The 25578-nt window shown below is 39.8% G+C and overlaps 1 pseudogene; it reads left to right on the forward strand.

The window, feature by feature from the left end:
• The window catches only part of LOC139471745 (short transient receptor potential channel 7-like), a 66408-nt pseudogene that overhangs the window by 17659 nt on the left and 23171 nt on the right, over positions 1-25578 (forward strand).

Raw genomic sequence — 25578 nt, forward strand, 5'->3', positions numbered from 1 at the left:
ATGTCATTTTTGAGGCAGTCAGTTTCTGTTTTTTCAACATTCGGAATCATAATTATTTTTGGGGAGTATTTTTGGGGACAAGTTATTTTTTTGGATCAAAATACCAGCACACCTCCCCTCCACCTTCTAATTATCACATTGTTGGTTCCTAATTACAGGGTCCGATCTAATGAGGTTTTAGTGAGGAAAACTTCTCCCAGTAGTAATCGTCCGGTATGCAGGGTGTTCAGATTGACAAGGTCCGTTTTAATGAGGTTTTACTGCATTTGACAAGAGCTTATGAATGTAGGGATGATAGACATGATTCAGTGACAAATGGGGGACTATTCTCGATGCATCTATCCTGAAACTGTGAGAGTAGGTCAGAGTGTTCTTGTGCCTCTTGGGAAGATGAACCTCATGCCTCAATTGTTCTTAGATCTGAATAGAGACCCATGGGAAAGATAGACATGATGGCGAAGTTATCATGGGTCCTCGTTCATGACAAGCACTAGGAGAAACGTTGAAGCAATGTTGACCATTGACAAACACAAATACACCGAGTATTGATTTTTACCATGTATGTGTTTAATTTGAATACAGTGTTGTAAATAATAATGGCCACATAATTCACTTAGCTAAGTATATGAATCAGAAAACATATACATCAAGTACGATGCGCGTAACGTTCCAGAATTACCTTTTACTGACTGGCATGTCATGCCCGTTGTGGTTTACTGAAACAATGATATGATTTATCAATACTGACATAGAACGGATATCAATACTGACATAGAGAGGACATAAGTACTGACATAGAGAGGACATCAATACTGACATAGAGAGGACATAAGTACTGACAAAGAGAAGACATCAATACTGACATAGAGAGGACGTCAATACTGACATAGGGAGGACGTCAATACTGACATAGAGAGGACATCAATACTGGCATAGAGAGGACACCAATACTGACATAGAGAGGACGTCAATACTGACATAGAGAGGACGTCAATACTGACATAGGGAGGACGTCAATACTGACAAAGAGAAGACATCAATACTGACATAGAGAGGACATCAATACAGACATAGAGAGGACATCAATACTGACATAGAGAGGACGTCAATACTAACATAGAGAGGACATCAATACTGACATAGAGAGGACATCAGTACTGACATAGAGAGGACATCAGTACTGACATAGAGAGGACGTCAATACTGACATAGAGAGAACGTCAATACTGACATAGAGAGGACGTCAATACTGACATAGGGAGGACGTCAATACTGACATAGAGAGGACATCAGTAGTGACATAGAGAGGACATCAGTAGTGACATTAGTAGTGACATAGAGAGGACATCAGTACTGACATAGAGAGGACATCAGTACTGACATAGAGACGACATCAGTACTGACATAGAGAGGACATCAGTAGTGACATAGAGAGGACATCAGTAGTGACATAGAGAGGACATCAGTCCTGACAGAGAGACGACATCCAAACTGATATAGAGAGGACGTCAATACTGACATAGAGACGACGTCAAATACTGACATAGGGAGGACGTCAATACTGACATAGAGACGACGTCAAATACTGACATAGGGAGGACGTCAAATACTGACATGGAGAGGACGTCATATACTGACATAGATAGGACGTGAATACTGACATAGAGAGGACATTAATACTGACATAGAGAGGACGTCAATACTGACATAGAGAGGACGTCAAATACTGACATAGAGAGGACGTCAATACTGGCATAAAGAGGACGTCAAATACTGACATAGAGAGGACATCAATACTGACACAGAGAGGACGTCAATACTGACATAGAGAGGACGTCAAATACTGACATAGAGAGGACATCAATACTGACACAGAGAGGACGTCAATACTGACATAGAGAGGACGTCAAATACTGACATAGAGAGGACATCAATACTGACACAGAGAGGACATCAATACTGACATATCATGGATAATAGATTATATTCATACTAAGGTCACACAGTAGTGTCGCTTGTGTGTCCTTGAATCCTATGTTCGTGCGTTGTGACTCTTGATTTGTCAGAACCACACCAGTGTGGTAAATATCTGAGACCTTCATCAGTTTACTAGTCCATGATATAACTGAAATTATATCAGCTGGGGTTGGGCGAGTTCAACAGTTGGAAGCGTGTTCTTTTGATATGCAGGTCAATTTCAAAACAAATTGTGCGTGTTTGTTCGGCTGAATAATTGACATGCCTTTGCACGGGTGACAGATGGGACAGGATATGCTCACCTGGTGTCATCACTATTTGTAAGTGATTCATGATATCTTTGTTCTTTATTCATATCGCACTGCAGGCCATAGGCCTCTTGTACATCAAGATAGTCAGGTTCACAGTGGGCATTAATAGCATGGAATATAAATAATGAAAGCCCTTGCACGGTTTCAGAATGCCATGATGACAACAATATGTTAAGCTTAATTAATGTAGGATGGACATAATATTTTCCCTGAAAATAATCATGTCGAAAATTATTATAGGTTTTACAAATTAACAGAATGGTATTCGTTTTCGATAAGACCAATGTTAAGAGAATACAAAATCTTTGGTCCCTTGGGACATTGTGATATCTACCCACTTCAATATGGAGTGAATGAGAACTTCAATGATAGAGGGAGTGGGACATTGTGATATCTACCCACTTCAATATGGAGTGTATGAGAACTTCCTTCAATGATAAAAGGAGAGCGCAGAACGACATTTATCAATATTGATATAAGAAGATATGGTTCAACACAGAAATTTAATTTAAAATAGGAATAAGTGCACATTTTAGCACTATCAACAATTTCTGAATGCCATTCTTGTTCATGAATATATTTTATTCGTGATACAAATTCAAATATAAATAGTTTGGGATGAGAAACTGAATGGATTTCCCAAACATAGCCGAAAACAAACGTATATAAGGTAGTTTAAACCTTGAATACCCAATGAATCTTGCCATTTACAGTGTCTATTGACAACAGATTAAAGCTATTTCTTGGATAACAACTATCAGGCATAGATATGACCTTACACCAATAAGTTATACAAAGCTTATTTGCTGAAATGTATAAAGGATAGGTCGCCTCTTACCACGTGATCAGGTGAAGAAGACTTAACGCCTAGAACTTGTTTGAACACAACACAATGTAGCTGTTCAATTTCTTTATAATATTAAACCCCAAATTCTCTATATAACATTATTGGTACTAATTTAGTATCAGCTATTTTGGAAAATACATTCTAATCGAATGTTTTACATTCCTGAGTGATTTTAAAATACAAAACAGTATCTGCATTACAGAAGCGTTACATACGTTGTAAAGCCAATTTGATGTTTCTGAGAATCATACACAAATTTATAAGAAACATTCTAATCCAACATCTCAATAATACAATATTTCATGTTTAAGCAATGTACTTTAGTTTTATCTGAGATGACGGTTAATAAATATCTATGGCAATAACCGTTAAGAAGTTCAATGCGCTTCTGTCGGCCAAATACAGTATCAACAATTAAAGTTACACCGTCCACAAACAAAAATATAAATAGCTGAAGAAACTCTGGATGAAACTAGATGCCTGGTTCATATTTTGCCTCATTTCTAGAATCAAGTCATTTATGAACATATCAAACAGAAGAAGGGCTTAGTATATAACCTTGACGGGCTCTCACATTACACGGGGGAAAATCTGAACATTGTTTTTCATATTTAGTTTAAGAGATAACACATTTAAAGATAGATTGGATATTTTTATACATCTTTGTTAAGACTTAGACACATCTACAAAAGATGTATACACTTTACCTCTCTGTTTACCTTAATACCGCTAAATGGCAGATAGCAATATTTGATATTACGAAAGCCAGCATGTGATTCGACACATTTATCACATGATTCACCCCAAAACTGTAATCACTTATTTCATATCTTAGTATAGACGTTACTAAAGGTATTAAGTATTGTTATACCTCTGTAGTTGACTGGTATTTCAGTATCGTCTTTTTGTGGAGGGGAACAAAAACTCCATGTGCCTACATAGAAGGAAAGTATGCAGTATCAAACATTGCATTAAATGATAAATTCAAGATTGGGCATTGTATATCCTCAACATGATTAAATATTTCAACTATAAGTTTGTCCTCACCAGCTGATTTATCATTTTTAAAGAATTAATAGAGTTAATAACTTCCTCTTGGGGAATAGGAGGGTCAAGAATAGACTCTGCAAGCTAATCAGTGTTCGTATTCATACCTTCATCTTCGGTGTCTGTATCAAATTTAGTTTTAAACATACTATAAAAGTACTTGAGCCACTGGTTCATGTTAATGGTCGGTTTAGGCGTAGCCAGAGTGTTTGATAAACGCTTCAGCGAAGACCAGAACAGTTTCCCATTATGTATATTGTTAACAATTGCGCTTTTGATGTCTTTTTGATATTGTCTTTTTTCTTTTGTTAAAACTTGTATATTTATTCCTTTGCTTTATATAATTATTTAAGGATGATTGATCTTTTCGTCGTTCGAATGATTTGACATGATTTGAGGTTAGAAGTAGTCTGTCTCTCTGAAGGGTGATAACGAAAGTCTTTATCAAACAGTGTTGACTCCAAACGCTAGTACGACAAGCTCTTTTCATGCAGTCAAAGCCTGGACCGCATACTCAGTTACCAGTTTATACATCTTCCGTGCACTTTTTAAACAAGGATTCTGAGTCGGTATTAAAGAGATTGTCCTTAAACATGTCAGTGATTCATAAATATGTGCTCATGATGATTTCTTGGGAATATGCAAATGGTTTTGTCGCTTTTATATCAAAGGTGGTCGAGCCCCCATGAACCAGTTTTTCCAACACTGACAAATATGGCTGTAGTTACCAGTCGATGGCGGCCTAGTGATCATTACAGACCTTATTCAGATTTAGTGTCGACACCCCAGTGACATAAATTCCATGTCAAGCAATAACCTGATTGTTGTTAATTGTCCTTTATCTCCGTGTAATAGGGATGAAATAGGCCCGGATTATTTACTTCCTGATAACGTGGCGATATAAGTCAAGCATTGCGCCATTATGCATGAGTTGGCCTGTTCCGTGCTTTTATGTTGAGATCATATCTTCAAATAGCGGGTTTGACTCTGATTGATAACAGCTGCAGAGCTTTCGAGGTGCAACTTGCTCCGTTATCAGGCAATTGTAATTGATATAAACGTAACGACACACAAACGCAAAAACACACACACACACACACACACACAAACATATATATATATATATATATATATATATATAAATTGGTTATAACAGTTAAGTGAATTAAGTTTACCGTTATATATATATATATATATATATATATATATATATATATATATATATATATATATATATATATATATATAAATTGGTTTATAACAGTTAAGTGAATTAAGTTTACCGTTATTGTTGTAATTGCACATACACTTTCCGTCAATACTAGCACTTTGGCACTAATGGCACTAATATGGTTAAACCATGTTTTAAATAGTGATACATATACCAGTTGGTTGGTTGGTTTGTTTGTTGTTTAACGCCGCACTCAGCAATGTTCCAGCTATATGACGGCGGTCTGTAAATAATCGAGTCTGGCCCAGACAATCCAGTGATTAATATCATGAGCATCGATCCACGCATTTGGGATCGATGACATGCATCAACCAAGTCAGCGAGCCTGACCACCCGATCCCGTTAGTCGCCTTTAACGATAGCATAGTCGCCTTTTACGGGAAGCATGGGTTGCTGAAGGCCTATTCTACCCCGGAATCTTCACGGGAAACATGTACCGGCCACAGAAACATAAGCAATGCTTATCGATATCTCCATACGCCGTAAAACTCATTAACTCATGGCACGAGTGCGTACTGGAATTCAAGACGGTGTCCAGGGAACCCAATGTCCGCTGGACATTGTATCCTAGGATAAGTTGCCCTTCCAGAACTTGTCTAACGTCCAACAGATTTAGCAATAGGTGACCATTCCTGAGTTTAAGAAACGTCCGCACCATAGGCCCAGTTTCGGGAAGCTATGTCATGTTCATGCCATTTAAGGATCGGAGCTACTTTCAATCATTTCTTTCCTATGGGACTATGAATTCTTCATCGGCATATTATAAACATTGACCTCAGGTGTTCGTTAATTTCACCTCCTACGTCGTATGGTAAAAAATTCCACAATGATTACATCATATTACCACTGTTGATTACACATAATCAGCATGTTTTGCACCACATGTCGCATCTACATACATACATAAAAAGTAACGCTTTTCTTGTACTGTAATAAAGGACACTGTAAGTCAAGACAAAGAACTGTACATCTGGTTATGTCGATAAGTCCCGTTATGCCGACTCCTTTTATGTAGAATCTGGTATCATTGAATCTGCTAACATCGACCCTTGTATTAGGAAGCACGTTATGAAGACACGCCGTATGGTGTAAGGGTATCGTGCACTTTTTAGCATGAATCCGGTCATCTTGTATCATAAATTACCGTTACTTTGCATCTGCCACGGTAAACTCCTGTTGCCTTTTAAGTTCTACGAATTAGTATACGAGGAACCAATGTCTAATGGTTGAAATGGTTAATTAAACCACGAGGCACGCATTTCAACGATTAGACACTGGGTCCTCGTGGTCTAACATACTAAAACCATGTCCAATATTTATGGCACCTAAAAAGATAAAAGAAACATTGTTTTGTTAAAGGTATTTTGAAAGTTATTAAGGAACTTCATGCTCAACTGTGAGAACACTGTGCGAGTCGGTCCTGCGTGAAGCCCGTGAACCATGTTCCCCGAGCCTTTCGCACGCGCACCTCGCACTTTGCCGATTTGGGTTATGAAATGCATTTCCGGGACAAGTATACCATTCATTTATCGATCACCTAAATATTTGCTTACCCATGTTGATGGGCCTAGTATGAGCAAACATAGCCCTGATCAAGATAATAGTAATTTCGTTTCTATCTGTTCGTTTCGTTGAGCGCTACTTCGTACCGCTACTCTGCACATTGTGCCACACACTACTGAAACTTTGCACCTTCTAAGATTAACTCCCGTTACCTTTTAACTTCTACGATTAACTAGCGTTACCTTGCACCTTCTATTAATTACCGTTACTTTGAACCTTCTAATATGATAACTTTGCATCTTCAAATATTAACCGCCGTTACCCTACACCTTGTATAAGTTACTCTAGTCTTGCGGGGGCACTGGTGGCCCAGTCGTCGAAGGCACCGCAATTCGCTGTGCAGATTGTGGGTTCGAATCCCGGTTCGCCCCGATTATGTTTCTAGGTTTGTCAGCACCATACCCATGCTCGTGGGTTTCACCGAAGTGGTTAACCTCGAAGACCTGCATCACTTCGGGCTTTCCTCCAACATTAAGCTGACACGCCGTGATATAACTGGAATACTGTTAAAAGCGGTGTTAAACCCACTCACTCAGTCACTCACTCACTATAGCCTTGCAAGGTGAACCATTGCACCTTCTACTATTTTACTATCATTACATCACACCATGTTCAGGGTGTCTTTTGAAGCCGCCGCGTGTCTTAACCTACACCGAGCCTTGTCAAACAAAATCCCGTTAAACCAAAACCACAGGGTGCAATGTCGAACGCGACAGAAAAAAATACATTTTCGAAACACCAAGAACCACCACGTGTTTGTGGCAGTTGATTAATTCCAACCCCCGCATAGATGCATAAAAATCTCTCCATGATTACATCACATTACCGCTGCTTGCCACACAATCACGTAAGTATCCGACGTCTGGCTTCCTCGCTACGCTCCGGGAAAATACTATAATAATTATAACTGTCCGTTAAGAAATCCAAATGTTCCAATACTTCACGTGGAGGCGGTAAGAGATTTCTATACTGTTGTCCGTTGTCAATACGAAGTAGAATTAATGAATATAAGGATAAAAAAGAAAATACTCTTTGAAAAATACTCAACTTTTATATAACATAACCTGCAAACTGAAGATATCATGTGAGCTTGACATCTAAAGGTACGAGACCTGTTTAAATTTAGCTCCAAGAATTTTTTTTCGGCAGTGATATGAGTGGTTCCCTTTTATGTTTAAGAGACATCAATGCCGTTTCTGAAATATTTGGTTCGTGTATTCAGTTAAATTCCGACATACAAGCTTCCCTGCCTTTTTTGTACAAAAAAAGGCCTGCAAAACTTTGGCTTCTCCTTTCAAAGAAAGTCTTGGAGAATTCTCCAAACAAAATACCAAATTTGGAGAAATATCCATGCGTTTTGTCATATTTTTTTCAAAATGACAATAGTTATGTTTTGTTGAATGCACTCCTGCGTACATTTATATGACTACTGATTGCTATTGAAAAGGCTTACATTTTACAGTGTCGATTTTCGCATTTTAAGCCTCTGACTAACCCATACAATACTCAATAACACTTACTTAAGTAAGACATTGAAAAAACAAAACAATTTAAAACATATTTTTTTATTTCCTCCCGCGACGGTCATAATACATTTTGTTTTTAAGTCTTTAAGATAAATTTTCAACATGATTATTTTAAAGTATTTCAAATAAATTATATATTTTATTACGGATAGCGACAGAAAATTAGTTTAATAAAACAACATTTTACTTATTTCTGGCCGCCGGAATAAAAAAAACTCCACTGCTTTTCACAGTCAATGTTTTGGAGTCGGGGGATACGTTAAGCAAGTGTGTTAAAAGTCTGGCCTTAATTGCTTAATGTTGGTCATTGGGCATTGGTGACCCAGTCGTCTTAGGCGCCGCAATTCGCTGTGCAGAGTCCCTTAATTAGTCACGCCAGAAACCTAATAGTATGATTGTGGGTTCGAATCCCAGTTCTCCCCGATTATGTTTCTAGGTTTGTCAGCACCATACCCGTCCTCTTGGATTTCACCGAAGTGGTAAACGTCTGAGACCTGCATCACTTCGGGCTTTCTTCCCAAATTAGGCTGACACGCCGTGATATAACTGGAATACTGTTAAAAGCGGCGCTAAACCCAACTCGCTCACTCACTAATGTTGGTCATTGTGTTCGTTGCGTCAGCCTGGTGCTTGAAGTATCTGCTAAATTATGTCATAGTTTCGTTTTACAGGAACAGGAGAGGTTAAAGGTCATTAGCTGATAGGAGATACCTTCCTGTGGAACTAGAATGTTAAACTAAAAACTAAAGTAATAATAAACACACCCCCATTACAACACCTTTGTTTCTTATATTTCAAAATATCTATTGTACTTTAACAACGACATAAACATTTCAGGTGATCTACAACGAACTTGCAGCTCAAGTCGAAACTTTCACCTTGGCCTTGCTAGATCAATGCCACAGTTCAGACGAGGTCAAGGCCGTTCTGAGTGGCAAGCCGGATCTACCCGAGGAGGATGCTGATGATGACGAAGACAACGACATCCTCCCTATGCTCAGTACTGCTATACGGATGGAGCAGAAACGGGTAAGTTCTCTCACGCGCAAGGCTGTACAACGTTGGGTGCGTTGGTACTATTTCTTAGCATCATTGCTTCAAATGCCGGGTATACTTATTATAGTATTAATACCATCAATTGAATATGTCTCTATTGTAAGACCACTGTGTGCCCTACGATGGTGAGCGGACATATTTAATTCCCAAAACTGTAAGTGATAACTATTATTCATTACAAAGAATATATCAGTCAACAAATGCTAATGTCATGTTAAACTTTGCCACGTTCCTGAATTGTATCTTCACGGGAAGATAAAGCACCTGTCAATCTTCCCTTAAGAAATAACTCTCTGTAAAATGGTACTTGTAAACCTTTTTGCACTATGGGTCTGATAGCCTTCATGCAAATAAAACTGTCTGTCTGTCTGTCAATTGTAAGAGTGGAGGGATGTTGGCCTATGAAACATATTTCTTTCAATAAAGTTCAAGGTGGATAAGGAACATTTGAACAGGAATGACAACCAATTAAGAGTGGGTAAGAGCAACCAATTAGGTATGTTTCTGTTATAAGAGAGTATGGTAGCTACCCAATAAGGTTTATTTCTCTGACAAGAGAGAAGGGAAGCTACCCAATAAGACATGTTTCTGTGACAAGAGAGAAGGGAAGCTACCCAATAAGACATGTTTTTGTGACAAGAGTGAAGGGAAGCTCCCCAATAAGGTTTATTTCTGTGACAAGAGAGAAGGGAAGCTACCCAATAAGACATGTTTCTGTGACAAGAGAGAAGGGAAGCTCCCCAATAAGGTTTCTTTCTGTGACAAGAGAGAAGGGAAGCTACCCAATAAGACATGTTTCTGTGACAAGAAAGCAGAAACGTAACCAATAAGGTATGTTTCAAAAATAAGAGAACAGGGAAGCTATCCAATAAGATATGTTAAGGTGACAAGAGAGCAGGGAAGCTACCAAATAAGGTATGTTAAGGTGACAAGAGAGCAGGGAAGCTACCCAATAAGGTATGTTAAGGTGACAAGAGAGCAGGGAAGCTACCCAATAAGGTATGTTAAGGTGACAAGAGAGCAGGGAAGCTATCCAATAAGATATGTTAAGGTGACAAGAGAGCAGGGAAGCTACCCAATAAGGTATGTTAATGTGACAAGAGAGCAGGGAAGCTATCCAATAAGATATGTTAAGCTGACAAGAGAGCAGGGAAGCTACCCAATAAGGTATGTTAAGGTGACAAGAGAGCAGGGAACCTACCCAATAAGGTATGTTAAGGTGACAAGAGAGCAGGCAAGCTACCCTATAGGGTTTGTTAAGGTGACAAGAGAGCAGGGAAGCTACCATATGGGGTATGTTAAGGTGACAAGAGAGCAGGGAAGCTACCCTACAAGGTATGTTAAGGTGACAAGAGAGCAGGGAAGCTACCCAATAAGGTATGTTAAGGTGACAAGAGAGCAGGCAAGCTACCCTATAGGGTATGTTAAGGTGACAAGAGAGCAGGCAAGCTACCCAATAAGGTATGTTAAGGTGACAAGAGAGCAGGGAAGCTACCCAATAAGGTATGTTAAGGTGACAAGAGAGCAGGGAAGCTACCCTATAAGGTATGTTAAGGTGACAAGAGAGATGGGAAGCTACCCAATAAGGTATGTTAAGGTGACAAGAGAGCAGGGAAGCTACCCAATAAGGTATGTTAAGGTGACAAGAGAGCAGGGAAGCTACCCAATAAGGTATGTTAAGGTGACAAGAGAGCAGGGAAGCTACCCAATATGGTATGTTTAGGTGACAAGAGAGCAGGGAAGCTACCCAATAAGGTATGTTAAGGTGACAAGAGAGCAGAGAACCTACCCAATAAGGTATGTTAAGGTGACAAGAGAGCAGAGAACCTACCCAATAAGGTATGTTAATGTGACAAGAGAGAAGGGAAGCTACCCAATAAGGTATGTTAAGGTGACAAGAGAGCAGGGAACCTACCCAATAAGGTATGTTTCTGTGACAAGAGAGAAGGGAAGCTATCCAATAAGGTATGTTTCTGTGACAAGAGAGTAGAGAAGCTATCCAATAAGGTGTGTTACGGTGACAAGAGAGTAGAGAAGCTATCCAATAAGGGGTGTTAAGGTGACAAGAGAGTAGAGAAGCTATCCAATTAGGTGTGTTAAGGTGACAAGAGAGTAGAGAAGCTACCCAATAAGATATGTTTAGGTGACAAGAAGCAGAAACGTAATCAATAAGGTATGTTTCAAAAATAAGAGAGCGGGGAAGCTATCCAATAAGGCGTGTTTCTGTAACATGACAGCAGGAAAGTAACCAGTAAGGTATGTTTCTGTGGCAAGAGAGTAGAGAAGTTATCCAATAAGGTGTGTTTCTATTACACGAGAGCAGGCAGGACAGGCAGCCAAACCGAGATCTTGAATACCCATGGCCAACATGAAAGCGGGCGCTGTTTTCAGGGTCATGGTAACTGCGCAGTTGTTTCAATCACTCATCACCTGCCACTGTCTATTGATCAGGCCATGTGTGTTTGAATCCTCGAGAGATCTAACCTTTGTTCGCACGGTTTGGAAATCCAGAGCGTCCATTGTATAAAGGTATCCCCGAGACTTTCGGCTGACCAGTACCATAGTCTTAAGAAATCAACAACCAGTAACAAACCGTAAACACGAATGCGGTTCTATTGTTAAATCAGATCAAATATATTTTCATTGTTTGAAAGACCTCACGCCCCAAGGCAACGTAAGAAATAATTCCACATGGACATGTTCATGTTAGTTGTTTTTTGTTTAGCGCCGCGCTCACCAATATTACAGCTATATGACGACGGCCTGTAAATAATCGAGTCTGGGCCAGACAATCCAGTGTTTGACATCAATACGAGCATGTATTTTAATGCACATTGAATTACATATGTTTCAATATCCCATTTCGGAACAATAAGAAATTGTATGTACAAATCATAGCTGTGCTGTTTGTATTTTCTTTCGATGTCTGGACCAGACAATCCAGTGATTAATATCATGAGCATCGATCCATGCAATGGGGATCGATGATATGGATCAACCAAGTCAGCGAGCATGACCACCCGATCCCGTTAGTCGCCTCTTACAGCAAGTATGGGTTGATGAAGACCTATTCTATCCCGGAGCTCACTGGTCCTTTCGATGTTAATATGATCAAACATGTACAGGGTTAAAAAAAAGTATTTTTCAATTAAATTCTATTTATTGTATCCAAGACCATTGCCCGACATACAGTTTTTATACACAAGCTAAAAAAGCAAAAGAATAACAACTGTAAATGAGCAATTTACAAAATAATATTACTTATTTACAGAATTTCATAAGTTTTCCACAACAATTGTCCCCATTTTAAACATCAGATTACAAAATGATTCGAAGGCACAGTTATCGAAATATTTCTTTGGAACATATATTTTCTTAGCTCTTTCGTACAATGGACATTTTATGATAACATGGGACTCTTGTTCGACAATAATTACGTTGCAGATTTTTAAATCTCTTTATCAAAGCATACAATCAAGAATGTCTCCAATACCTGATTTGCTCTAAAGGCCAAATCGTAGATCATTTTGATGGGCATGTTCTTAGTTTAGTCATCATTAATTCGCATAATCATTATTGAAATCTTCTACTTTCCCTTGTTTTCACGTATTAAATGGATCCTTTAGAAGACCTGTGTGCTGATATGGAGCTTTACAAAAGCAATATTTATCACTATTTCAAGGGGTGAGTGGGTGAGTGAGTTGGGTTTAACGCCGCTTTTAACAGTATTCCAGTTATATCACGGCGTGTAAGCTTAATGTGGGAGGAAAGCCAAAAGTGATGCAGGTCTTAGACGTTTACCACTTCGGTGAAACCCACGAGCACGGGTATGGTGCTGACAAACCTAGAAACATAATCGGGGTGAACCGGGATTCGAACCCACAACCATAGGTTTCTGGCGTGTCCAGTGGACTCAACTCTGCAAAGCGAATCGCGGCGCCTTAGACGACTGGGCCAAGGAATGAAGATAGAACTTCATTACCCACAGAGTATAAGATCGTACATATCCAAAGTCATTGGAAAAAGTCTTTTTCTTACAGTATAATAATCCAATCGCACTTCCACATCTCATGGTCTCTGATCATGGGTTCGAATCCCGGTTCGCCCCGATTATGTTTCTAGGTTTGTCAGTACCATACCCGTGCTCGTGGGTTTCACCGAAGCGGTAAACGTCTGAGACCTGCATCGCTTCAGGCTTTCCTCCCACATTAAGCTGACACGCCGTGTTATAACTGGAATACTCTTAAAAGAGTCGCTAAACCCAACTCACTCACTCACTCACTCAAGGATCATGGTGGTTTCAATTACAAATCCAATTTTCTAGTGTATACTTTCTTTTACCTGTCAGCTTATCATTGTACGAATGTTGTAGTAAAATGTAATATGATTTTACTCTTGTTGTTCCCATACTAAATCGAGAAGAAGTACTATGATAGAGAACAAAGGGTATTTATGATGCAGCTTAAATCCCTCGACGATACTGCAATAGCAAGGCGTGTATTAAATTTTATATCATTCCCGCTGAAGGAAGTTTCAGAGAGCAGGATCAGTTCAAAAATAAATTATGAATGGCGTCAGGAACATGTTCATTTGAGAGTAGCCATCGTGGCTGATTGTGCAAAAGGATCAATGGTGTATTGAAAGGTGTTTTCTAAGAATATTAATATTTTAGTTATTTTGTATTGTCGCCGATTCTATTAAACGATTGTACACAGAGAGAAGACGTGTCATCGCATGTTGCCAATACCTTCGGGTGATTTCCATATTATGATAACATCGAAAAATACCGACCACGTGGTCCTTTTCACAGCGCACAAGTCACAGTCACAAATCAGGTGTTGTTAAGCAATGTTTGTTGCGGAGAGTAGTTGTATGGGTAACTGTCTTCGGCACCTTGATTCCAGGGTTTCAATCCCCACACTGAAGCACATGTAAGATTGGTGTCTCCTCAGGAAAATGTCTTTGTTTGAAATATGCCTCTGTTCACCCAGAGCTTCACAGCCTGCTTGTGTTGTATACTCCCCAGGGAGCTGAGAATGAAAATCGAGTGCACACTGATAATATCATATTGACCAGGGTATAAATAAGATATGGCCTAAGTGCATTTGCACAGGCAACGCACCGAAATTCATTGTGCAGCGACTTATAGGCATACCAGAAAACCATAATCGTGAGTTCGAATCCAAGATTCGTCTGGATTATGTTTCCACATCATGCCGTGCGCCTGGGTGTCAGCGAAGTGACAAACATCTTATACCTGCATCACTTCGGAATTCCCCCAACATCAAGCTGACACGCCGTGATATAACTGAGAAAATGTTCAAATCGGGGTTAAACCAAAGTCTCTCGTTCTATTTCATTACTCTAGTATTCTCTAATTGTTATTACCTGATATGTAATCATAATGTACCTGATAAGAACATACAGGTAGGGGAGGGGTTAAGTCCATGGTTAAAATTATCGTCTTTGAAAGAACGTTTCAATGTTGCAAATTTAAAACAGAATTATTGATAATGTTGTGTGATCCGACAATTGTTCTCTTACAGTTCACTTTGTTGACAACTAACACGTTGTATCGATTGGGCCTGGTAACACGTTTCACGGTATTGATGGCTGGGTGCATGTTTACAAAAACATGAATAACTGCATAATGTATCATGGATTTTATGGAGATACGTTGTACACAAATGATAAATTAAAAAGAAATCTCACATTCACAGGCTCTGTGTTCTATCGATCTCGATCTCTCTCGCTCCCCCCTTCTCTCTCTCTCCTCATGTCTGCCTCGTCCTTTGTCTCTGTCTGTCTCTCTTCCTTCTTTTTTTTTCTCTCTCTCTCTCTTTCACTCTCCCTCTCCCCTCTCTCGCTCGCTCTCTCTCCATGTCTGCCTCGTCCTCTCTCTCTCTCTCTCTCTCCCTTCCACTCACTCTGTCGCTTTCACTCTGTGATGCTCTCTCTCTCTCTCTCTCTCTCTCTCTCTCTCTCTCTCTCTCTCTCTCTCTCTCTCTCTCCGTATCTGCCTCGTCCTTTTTCTCTTTCTCCCTCTCTCTCTACCTTTGTACACAAAGTTTTGACCCCTTGAAACCAAAAGAAAACACCGTCCGGTCAACTCTGTATATACGCATAAATGTTGGCAACTGTTGACAATTTGTTTGGTGCTGGCAAAAGAACAGATATACATTAGATCATCCTCTTACGTTGACAAAAAAGTTCACATTGCATCAATTACACACAGTGCAAATTTACATTTACATTTGCACCTGCTCCAGACATGATGCAAATTTGCTCCTGGTGTAAATATACACACATGTGTAAACGCGTTCACAGGGTTAGAAACTAACAGTTTTTGTCCACTAGTCTTTATAATGATAACATATAGCAAAATCCTTAAAATGGGCCAATTTCTACTAGTTCTTATGATACCTTTACTATTGGGCAGTTTGGTAAGGACTACAGGACTAGTGACAATTTCTAACGCTGGTTCACATGACAAGTATACCCACGTATGTATTTCAACACACGTATGCACATACACACACATATATATAGAGGCGCATGTGAACCTGTATCACTTAGGTTTGTTTTCTCCCACATCAAACTGACCTGCCGCGCTATAAATGAAATTCTGTTCAAAACGGCGACAACCCAAACTCACCCACTCACTCACTCTCTTTTTCAGTTTGTCGCCCACCCTCAGTGTCAGGCTCAGATAGCAGAGCTGTGGTATAGTGGGGTACCATTTCTACGGTACCTTAACCGGTTTACCTACCTGATGCTGGCCATACCAGTGGGCATCGTGCTAGTCCCCATCCTGTCCATCATCTACCTCATAGCACCATGGAGCAAGGTGGGTCTTGTCATTTCGTGGTGTATTATGGTTCAGTTTCTGAGCAACAAAACGGTGGGGATCATGAATATTTTTGGAAATATTTGTGTAGTCAAGACTGAGCATACGATTACATAATTATATCCGAAAACATATTTATGGTCCCTAACTTTTTTTTATCAAGCATTATTTTTAAAATAGAGACGATTCATCTCGTCTTTTTTTAAACAAGAAGGGGAAGATTTTTAAAAAGTATAAAATATAAATGTTTCAATATGTTCCCGAGTGTTTTCAGGAGACTAATTGACTTGCTTTTGCATGTGTTTGTGACGGGTGCCACGGATGAGGCAGGATACGCTCACCTTTTCACGAATACATGGAATTAAAACTATTTGATAATGATTCAAAAACAAATGTTAATGGAAAGTTAGGATTCGTGCAATTTTTCAGAGATTTTTAATGATTCTGGAAATGTTTTTGTCGCTTGTATTTATTAAGATATAACATTTTTCAGGTGACCGTCATCTTGGACACGCCCTTGATGAGGTTTCTCAGCTACACCTGTTCATACCTGTCCTTCCTGGTGTTTGTCATGGTTACCAAGTTGAAACTGACCGAGGCATTCGACAGTTTTGCCTGTGACGAACAGCATCCCTATGTCTTTGCCATTATTACCATACTTCTTATGTGGATATTTGGTAAGTAGGATACTTATCTCATGGCTAACATGAATATTTACGTTACACCGTGGTTAACATATTCTCCTCAAAAGATATTAAAGAAGACCCATGCCACAGATTAACTGTAGTGATATGAAAGAATAAAGCATATGCTTTAACCACTAGGCTACCCCACCGCTCGTCACGCTTAGAAACTAAGGATAAAGTGTTATTGTGAATTATTAAGGACACAGAACCTGTAAGATAACAGAGTGTGAGATGTTCCACACTACTGATACTTTAACTCGTCAGTGATGTTAGAAAAGCCGTATCATAATTTGCAAATCCAAACCAAAATTTCGGATATACTGGCACAAACATTCTTCGAATTAGGCGATCAGTGAATTTAGGAAAGTGGATATGTCTCGGCGCTTGTGCTTACACGACAATTGATAAATGCAAATCAATAATGTACATATAACATATCAGTAATCTTTACTGTCCTCACCATCTTAGCGGAAAGTTGTAACCATTTAATCGCACCTCTCCATGAAATCTTTTTATGTTAGTACCACTCTCTGATCGATCGCAACACAGGTTGCCAGTCAAGGTAGGCGTGTAGTAACAATGGATATAAGATTGATATCGTAACACCTGCACTACATATGGCCGGTCACTCAATGGAAGCAACAATTATTCCCATATTGATTATATGTAACACCAACATATTTATCATATAATGGGAAGGTTGCTCTGCAGGATAAAGCCAACGGATGCAAACGATATACGTTGTGGTCATATGCGGATAGAGATGCAAATATCAAAAGTCAAGGAGGGACTACTTTCACTGTCTACAAACAAACATGTTGTCGCCCATGTCATTCGGCGATCGAGTCAGAATTAACCATCGGGAATCTGAAGAACTGGGATAATTGCTATCATTATCAAAAGAACAGTCTAATATACTGAAAATCAGTGTCTAACTGTGACGTAGCTGAGGCATTTTACAAGTTTGGTAACTTTGGAGACATAAATTGCGAAACAATTTTGCGAGGCCGAGGGCACTAGGCCCAGCCAAGCGGGATCAGTAGCCATGCCTGTGCTTGTAGACCTCTGCGGCTTGGGACCTTTTCCACGAATTAAAAAAGTTGGATTTGGACGACATATGTTTGAATTGTTACCTTGTTTCGTTTTGTCGCTGTGTGTACATCTGACTGCACTTCGTAACGTTATGACAGGACAGACTGTCAACAACGTCTGACCTTGGCCGTGATGTCTCATAGAATAGGGTTAGAGTAGCTTCCCTTTGACAAAGGGCAGTTACTCTAGCGGACAGACAGATGGATTACCGCGAAAGGCAAGTAAAAACAATTCGTGTTGGCAATTGTTTTTTTGCGTACATGTTGTTTCGCCACTGTATAAGAAACATGTTTCGGTTGGAACAACATTGGCTCCTGTCATTGTCCTACTGACACATCACTTACCTTCTGACGTAATATATATTAATGCACACATTCCAGGAAAACTTGCAATGTTTCGGTCATGGTCGTGAGAGAAGGAAAGCGATTTTCAAGCACAGAAATGAAGAATGAATTATACGATAAAGAGGTTATCACGCCAGTGTGTTTGGGGATGGTAAATATCATGTATTAGGAATATACAATATGAATGTAGCTCGCCAAGGCTCGCAAAATACAAAGTTTATTCCTAATATGGGATATTACCATCCCCAAACACACTCGCGTGATAACCTCTTTATCATATAATTCATACTTCATTTCTGTGCTTGAAAATCTCTCGGGACCGTGGTCTACATAGACTTAGCATATTTTATTTGAACAAGTATTGTCTTTCAATAATATTGAGTCAAAGGTACCAAACAACTGTCGTGGGGATTAATTAACACTGCCGAGCAGAGAAAGAATACATTCATGTACGTCATGGCTAAATAAAACATACAAGAAATGGTTATTTGATTGTGATGTATTTGATACGGGTATTATAGTTGTGTTTTGGACTTTATGTTTGCAGTATTTCGGCGACTGTATTCAGCCTTGTAACGTTTTGATAACATTGGTATTAAAAAAAATCAAATCCAGTTTTCAGGTAAATAGTTTCTTTTGCCCGATAGTTTATTTAAAAATGATTACGGGTACACAATAATTGGGTTACTACGGTATAATCGATACTCACTCGTATGAATGCAGTCATAATAAGCTTCAAATAATAGTAAGTAACAATTTAACCTCTACTCGTTAATTGTTCAGCATTAGTTTAAGCACCTTGTACATATAACCATGGTAATCATTTTTAACTACTACATCATTTACGTAACATTTTCATTACTGATGTGTTTGTTTTGTCTGTTTTTTTGTTTAACGCCGAAAAGCAATATTCAAGCTATATGACGGCGGTGTGTAAATAATTGAGTCTGGACCAGGCAATCCAGCGCTATGAGAATCGATGACATGCGAGCCTGACCAGCCGATCCCGTTACTTGAATCTTAAGACAAGCATAGTCGCCTTTTAGGGCAAGCATAGGTTGCTGAAGACCTATTCTACCCCAGATCTTCACGGGTATATTTATGTGTGATACCAAAGCCATTATATTGATGACATTCCAGATAGCACTGAATCAACTTGATTCAATATTTAGGAAACATGACATATTATATTACCTTGCAATTGTAACAGTCTTAATTAATGAAATTGTTAAACAAATATTTTGAAACAATTATGATACATTGTAGTTGGATTCAATCCGTCCGAGTCGTTCACTGTAAACCCAATATTTTTTTAACTGATGTGAAATAATCACTGTTGATCGAGCGAGATGGAGCGTATCGACAACCAACCCAATGAAGCTAAGTGTGGCCATATTCCCCTCTGGTGCTCTTGTCTTTGTAAAACAAGCACTACACAAACACTATTCCCCTTAAAACATGTTCCGTTGTTTGCGTTCAGCGTAAACATATCAAATATTAACCGCTACCGTTGGTTGAGTCGGGGAACTGACTATGCTGCGAGAAATAGGCCCCTAGGGTTATAAAAAGTTAACTGTCATCAGTTATAGTGATATGATTCTATGACTCTTCATCGCAAAGCAAGTCTCCCGACAGCTTTGAATGACACCAAATGTAAAGCTGGTTACATTAATCATTTCATTTATTCTCTTTAATGATCAAGATGAATCTATTTTCTGCAGCTAAACAACCATTTGTGCATTGTTTATATTGGAACTTTGTGACTATACTCAAGCAATGCATTGTCTAGGGGTAGCCGAGTGGTTTAAATGGTTCGCTCGTCACGCCTAGGGCCGGGTTTGCTCCCCGCATGGGATCAGTGTGTGAAGCCACTTTCTGATATCCCCGCCGTGATATTGCGAATATTTCTAAATGCGACGTAAAACCACATAATAACCGCGATTAACATGCCATTTTACATTACCGGAGATATTAATGGTTTCAGCACCATGCGTGACCACCAATGTCGATTTTATTTTACCCACCACTATGTATAGCAACTGTGCTGGATAAATTAATTATATTTTCTTCTATCTCGTATTTTCTAATTGCTCGAATATTTTCATGAAAGATGACTAGATGGAGTCAAATCTGATATTTGATAAGAGTCCAAGATATGAAATTGTTTGAGAAAATGGCCATTGATCCGCCATGTTTTGATTCACATGTGGAAATAAGATAAGGTTTCATGTGACAAATCGAATTGTGACACGACCGATTTTAGAACAATGTTATAATGCTTCAAGAAGCACGGTTAATGATAAAAAAAACATCTTTTGTTTCAAGTCGCGACTAAACCTTTAAAAAAAATATGCTTACGTACGTTAATAAACGTATTACATTTAAAAATGTCACAAAAAGAAATAAAACCTTTTAACAATAAATATATTTCAGACATAAATAACGGAATTGTTTTCTCAAACAGGTTTAATATGGGAGGAATGCAAACAGATCTGGTCCGCAGGCGCAAAGGACTACTTCCGGTCTCTCTGGAATGTAGTCGACTCGCTGATGTTGAGCATGCTGCTTGCATCCTTTGTGCTGGAGATCGTCACACCAATCAGATTGCACCAGGTGATACAAGGCAACAGCGAAAATGGCAGTTCGTCAGCCACGCCTCTCTGCACTCTCATCGCCGACGGGGGACATGTCATTGGTTGAATTCTGTACCATTGGCAGAAAGGACAATGTATCAGGTGGTGTCTAAGTTTATGTTGTTTGTAATACTTGTTTAGTGAGTGAGTGAGTTGGGTTTAACGCTGCTTTTAACATTATTCCAGTTATATCGCGGCGTGTCAGCTTAATGTGGGAGAAAAGCCCGAAGTGATGCAGGTCTCAGACGTTTACCACTTTGGTGAAACCCACGAGCACGGGTATGGTGCTGACAAACCTAGAAACATAATCGGGGCGAACCGGGATCCGTTCCCACAATCATAGGTTTCTGTCGTGCCTATGGGACGCGACTCTGCACAGCGAATCGCGGCGCCTAAGACGACTGGGCCACTTGTTTAGTCATGACAGGCTTATGTTGGTGAAGGGCACGTTGGTGCATGGTCTAAGAGGCGACTAACGGGATCGGATAGCCAGGCCGACGACTTGGTTGATGCATTTCATCGTCTTCCAATTGGGTAATTCGATGGTGACAATCACTGGACTTGGACCAGAATTGATTCTTTACAGACCGCAGTTATAGTGCTGAGTGCGGGTTAAACAACAAACACAACTAACAAAATCATTTAAAACAGCGTCTTTATTCACACAACGTTGTGTTACAAGACAATCACGCGGAAGTCGGTGCCCTCGAAAAACAACAAATATAACGTCTTCCTGTTTGTTTCAGTGATATGGGAACCGGAGTGGATACCAGACCCGGAGTTACTGTCGGACATACTGTTCACATTCGGCACCATCCTCAGCATTGGTCGGTTCTCTTTCATCATGCCGGCCAATGAGGCTCTTGGTACCATGCTGGTGTCCTTCCATCGCACAATTAACGACCTGCTCAAATTGTGTGGAATGTTCATCTTGGTTCTCATAGCATTTGCCTCGGGGTTGTCAGCTCTCTACGCCCCGAGCAAGTGCAGAAATAGAAGCTTTGGGTCGTAAGTGTCATTTAATTAACTCGCAATATCAGAATTATTAATAATTTCAAGTGGTAACTGTAGAAAACCACGGCCATATTTGTTATATTTGGACTTACGCACTCAACTCTCCACAGAGAACAATCCAAACTCAACAACAGGAACTATTTTCTATTCCGAAAATCAGAACGTTTGGCGGAAGAACTTTCTCCTATTCCGCAGCAATTCTATGGAACTCTCTTCAAGATAATGTGAAATTGTCTCCTTCAATCCCTGCTCTTAAAGTCCACCTCAAAAACAACCTTTTAAACAATAACTATCAATGCTAATGTAAGAATTATTATCATCATCATCATCATCATCATCATTATTATTATTATTATTATTATTATTATTATTATTATTATATCAAGCAGAAAGCACTTAAAACCTTTCAAATATGGAGATAATATACACCCACATTTGACAATATTTCATTTGTTAGGAATGAATATAAAACCGACGAAGCAGGTTCCATTTGGCGTAAAAAGTAAAATACCGGTGAAAATATGAATAGATCACAGAAAATCAGTGATGACACCAGGTGTTCGCGTAAAGGAAAAGGAAAGTACCGCTTTACCGGAAGCACCTGCCACTGACGCAATTTACATAAAAAAGTATGTTTGTTGCCTGACACAACACACCAGTACTTCTGAAGTCATGCCTTATGTGAGAGACGTTTCCATTTAACAATACCAACTATTTTACCTGTAATTGCAATGTACTTTATGCCTAGTAAAGGACCTGATATGCATCCTTCGAGCGTTTTAAAGACACAGTATGCCTGTTCCGTTGTTTTCGCGTCCACGAGAGAGCGGTCGGGTAGTGTAGTGGTTACGCCTAGGACCCAGGTACTATTCCCGACATGGGTACAATGTGTGAAGACCATTTCCGGTGTCCCCCGCCGTGATATTGCTGGAATATTGCTAAAAGCGGCGTAAAACCATACTGACTCACATGTCCACGACCTGTGCGAGTGTCATGCTTCAGGGAGTACTGAGTATTAGTCGATATCGGATTTTGTTTGTTTCCATTTTCCAGTCTAAAAAATTGTTGTCATTGGTTCCTTCAATTTCACTCGGCCGCACACCATTCACGTGGCATTTGTTTCACCACCTACACAATATTTGGACAGCGCTGAAGTAGTGATTTTGATATTTCATCAAAATAAAAGCGACAAAACACTTTCCATATTCACAAGAGATGACTTTTAAAAGTCCATTGTACGATTCTAAGTCAATGCTCGTAGGAATTCAAGGAAAGAATAGGCACCCAGTAACCTCTGCTTGTCGTAGGTGGCGACTATAGGATGGGTGGTCAGGTAAGGTGATCTGGTTGATCGTGTGTCATCGTACCTTTTCGGGGGGCGGTTGGGTAGCCTAGTGGTTAAAGCGTTAGCTCGTCACGCCGAAGACCCGGGTTCGATTCCCGACATGGGTACAATGTGTGAAGCCCATTGCTGGTGTCCCCCGCCGTGATATGGCTGGAATATTGCTAAAAGCGGCGTAAAACCATACTAACTCACTCACCTTTACGGCGTTGGTCGTTTCTCGTGATATCAGCCACCAGTCTGTCTGGCCCTGCCTCGATTATTTACAACCCGCCGTTTTATAGCTCGAATAAAACAACAAATAAACAAACAATCGAACAAACAGAACCAAATAAAGTCACACACCAGTTACAAGGGTGTCATGTGAAATTAGCTGCCCGTGAATAAGTAGGTTTACGTTATTCCAGCAATAATTTGACTCCAAACGCTGTTTAAGATGCGTGTTTTATCTAGGTTTGAAAGGGGCACGGGGTGGCCCAGTCGTCTAAGGCGCCGCGATTCGCTGTACAGAGTTACGTCCCCTGGACACGCCAGAAACCTATGGTTGTGGGTTCGAATCCCGGTTCACCCCTGCATCACTTTTGGCTTTCCTCCCACATTAAGCTGACACGCCGTGATATGGTTCGAATACTGTTAAAAGCGGCGTTAAACCCAACTCACTCACTCACTCACTCACTTTAGGTTTGAGGCAACAATTTCAACGCTGACATGGAGTATGTTCGGTATGGGAGATTCCTCGGCCCCAGCTACTGACGGACAAGGGCCTCTAGCCTCTCTCACCAATAACCCCCACAGGGACGCTGGGGTGACGACTATAGGTTACTACCTGTACGCCATCTACGTATTTGCCGCCATGATCGTACTGCTCAACCTCTTGATTGCTGTCATGTCCAACACGTTTGAAGAAGTCCAGGTAATTATTATTATTATTATTATTATTATTATTATTATTATTATTATTATTATTATCATATGCAAATTAAAATAAATAAGTGCAGCATAGAGGGTTTGGGTGATCAGTAGAAATAGTAGTAGTATAAGTGAGTGGGTGAGTATGGTTTTACGCCGCTTTTAACAATATTCCAGCAATATGACGGCGCGGGGACACCAGAAATGGGCTTCACACATTGTACCCATGTCGGGAATCGAACCCGGATCTTCGGCGTAACGAGCGAACGCTTTAACCACTAGGCTACCCGACCGCCCCAGTAGTAGTAGTAGTAGTAGTAGTAGTAGTAGTAGTAGTAGTAGTAGTAGAAGTAGTAGAGAGATAACATAAATAATATAAATATATCCATTTGTTTTACATTAAAAGCGACAAATTCATTTCCTTGATGATAAGATATCTCTGCTAAAAAGCAGAGTCCATTTTACAATTCCGACCGAATCATAATCATTGGTTAATGAGTCGCTATCAATTATGACACTTTTCATCAATCATGAGATGTTTTTATTGTTTGAGTCTCGAAGTGCTTGCATATTAAACTAATGACACTCTATTATATCGATTGGTACATTACCATACATGCACCGAACAGCCCACAATCTAACCTCATTAGAGTATAAGAGAACAAGCGCCAGAGAGGGAATTACCTATATTGTAAATGGTTTCTATTGCGTATAAACACAATGCGCAAGTCAACATGTAGATAAGACGTATAACAAAACCAGTGCCATAATGTTCACACATGCCTGGACTATTCCAGGGTGTGAGCGATGTGGAGTGGAAGTTTGCCCGTACCGAGCTGTGGTTGACTTTTATTGAACCCGGAAGTCCCGTCCCGCCGCCATTTAACGTCATTCCAAGTCCCAAAAGCATTGTAAACTGCTTCCGGTACTGCTTCTCCTCGTGTTCCTGCGAAAAGAAACCGGAACCGGAACCTAAGATATTTAAATATGCTGCTGTACAGGTAAGAACAGTGTTCCTGTGGGTGGGCCCCGACCGGAAGTGGTCGTGACGTATCACTTCCTTCCTGTCAGAGTAGTGTATCACGGTACACTGCTGAATAAAGGAGGACGTTTATGACGTGGATTGCTGTGTTCATGGAGTTCATGATTGACA

The sequence above is a fragment of the Haliotis cracherodii genome, unplaced genomic scaffold (genome assembly GCF_022045235.1).
Source record: "Haliotis cracherodii isolate W230 unplaced genomic scaffold, xgHalCrac1.p SCAF_23, whole genome shotgun sequence".
NCBI classification, from domain to species: Eukaryota; Metazoa; Mollusca; class Gastropoda; order Lepetellida; family Haliotidae; genus Haliotis; species Haliotis cracherodii.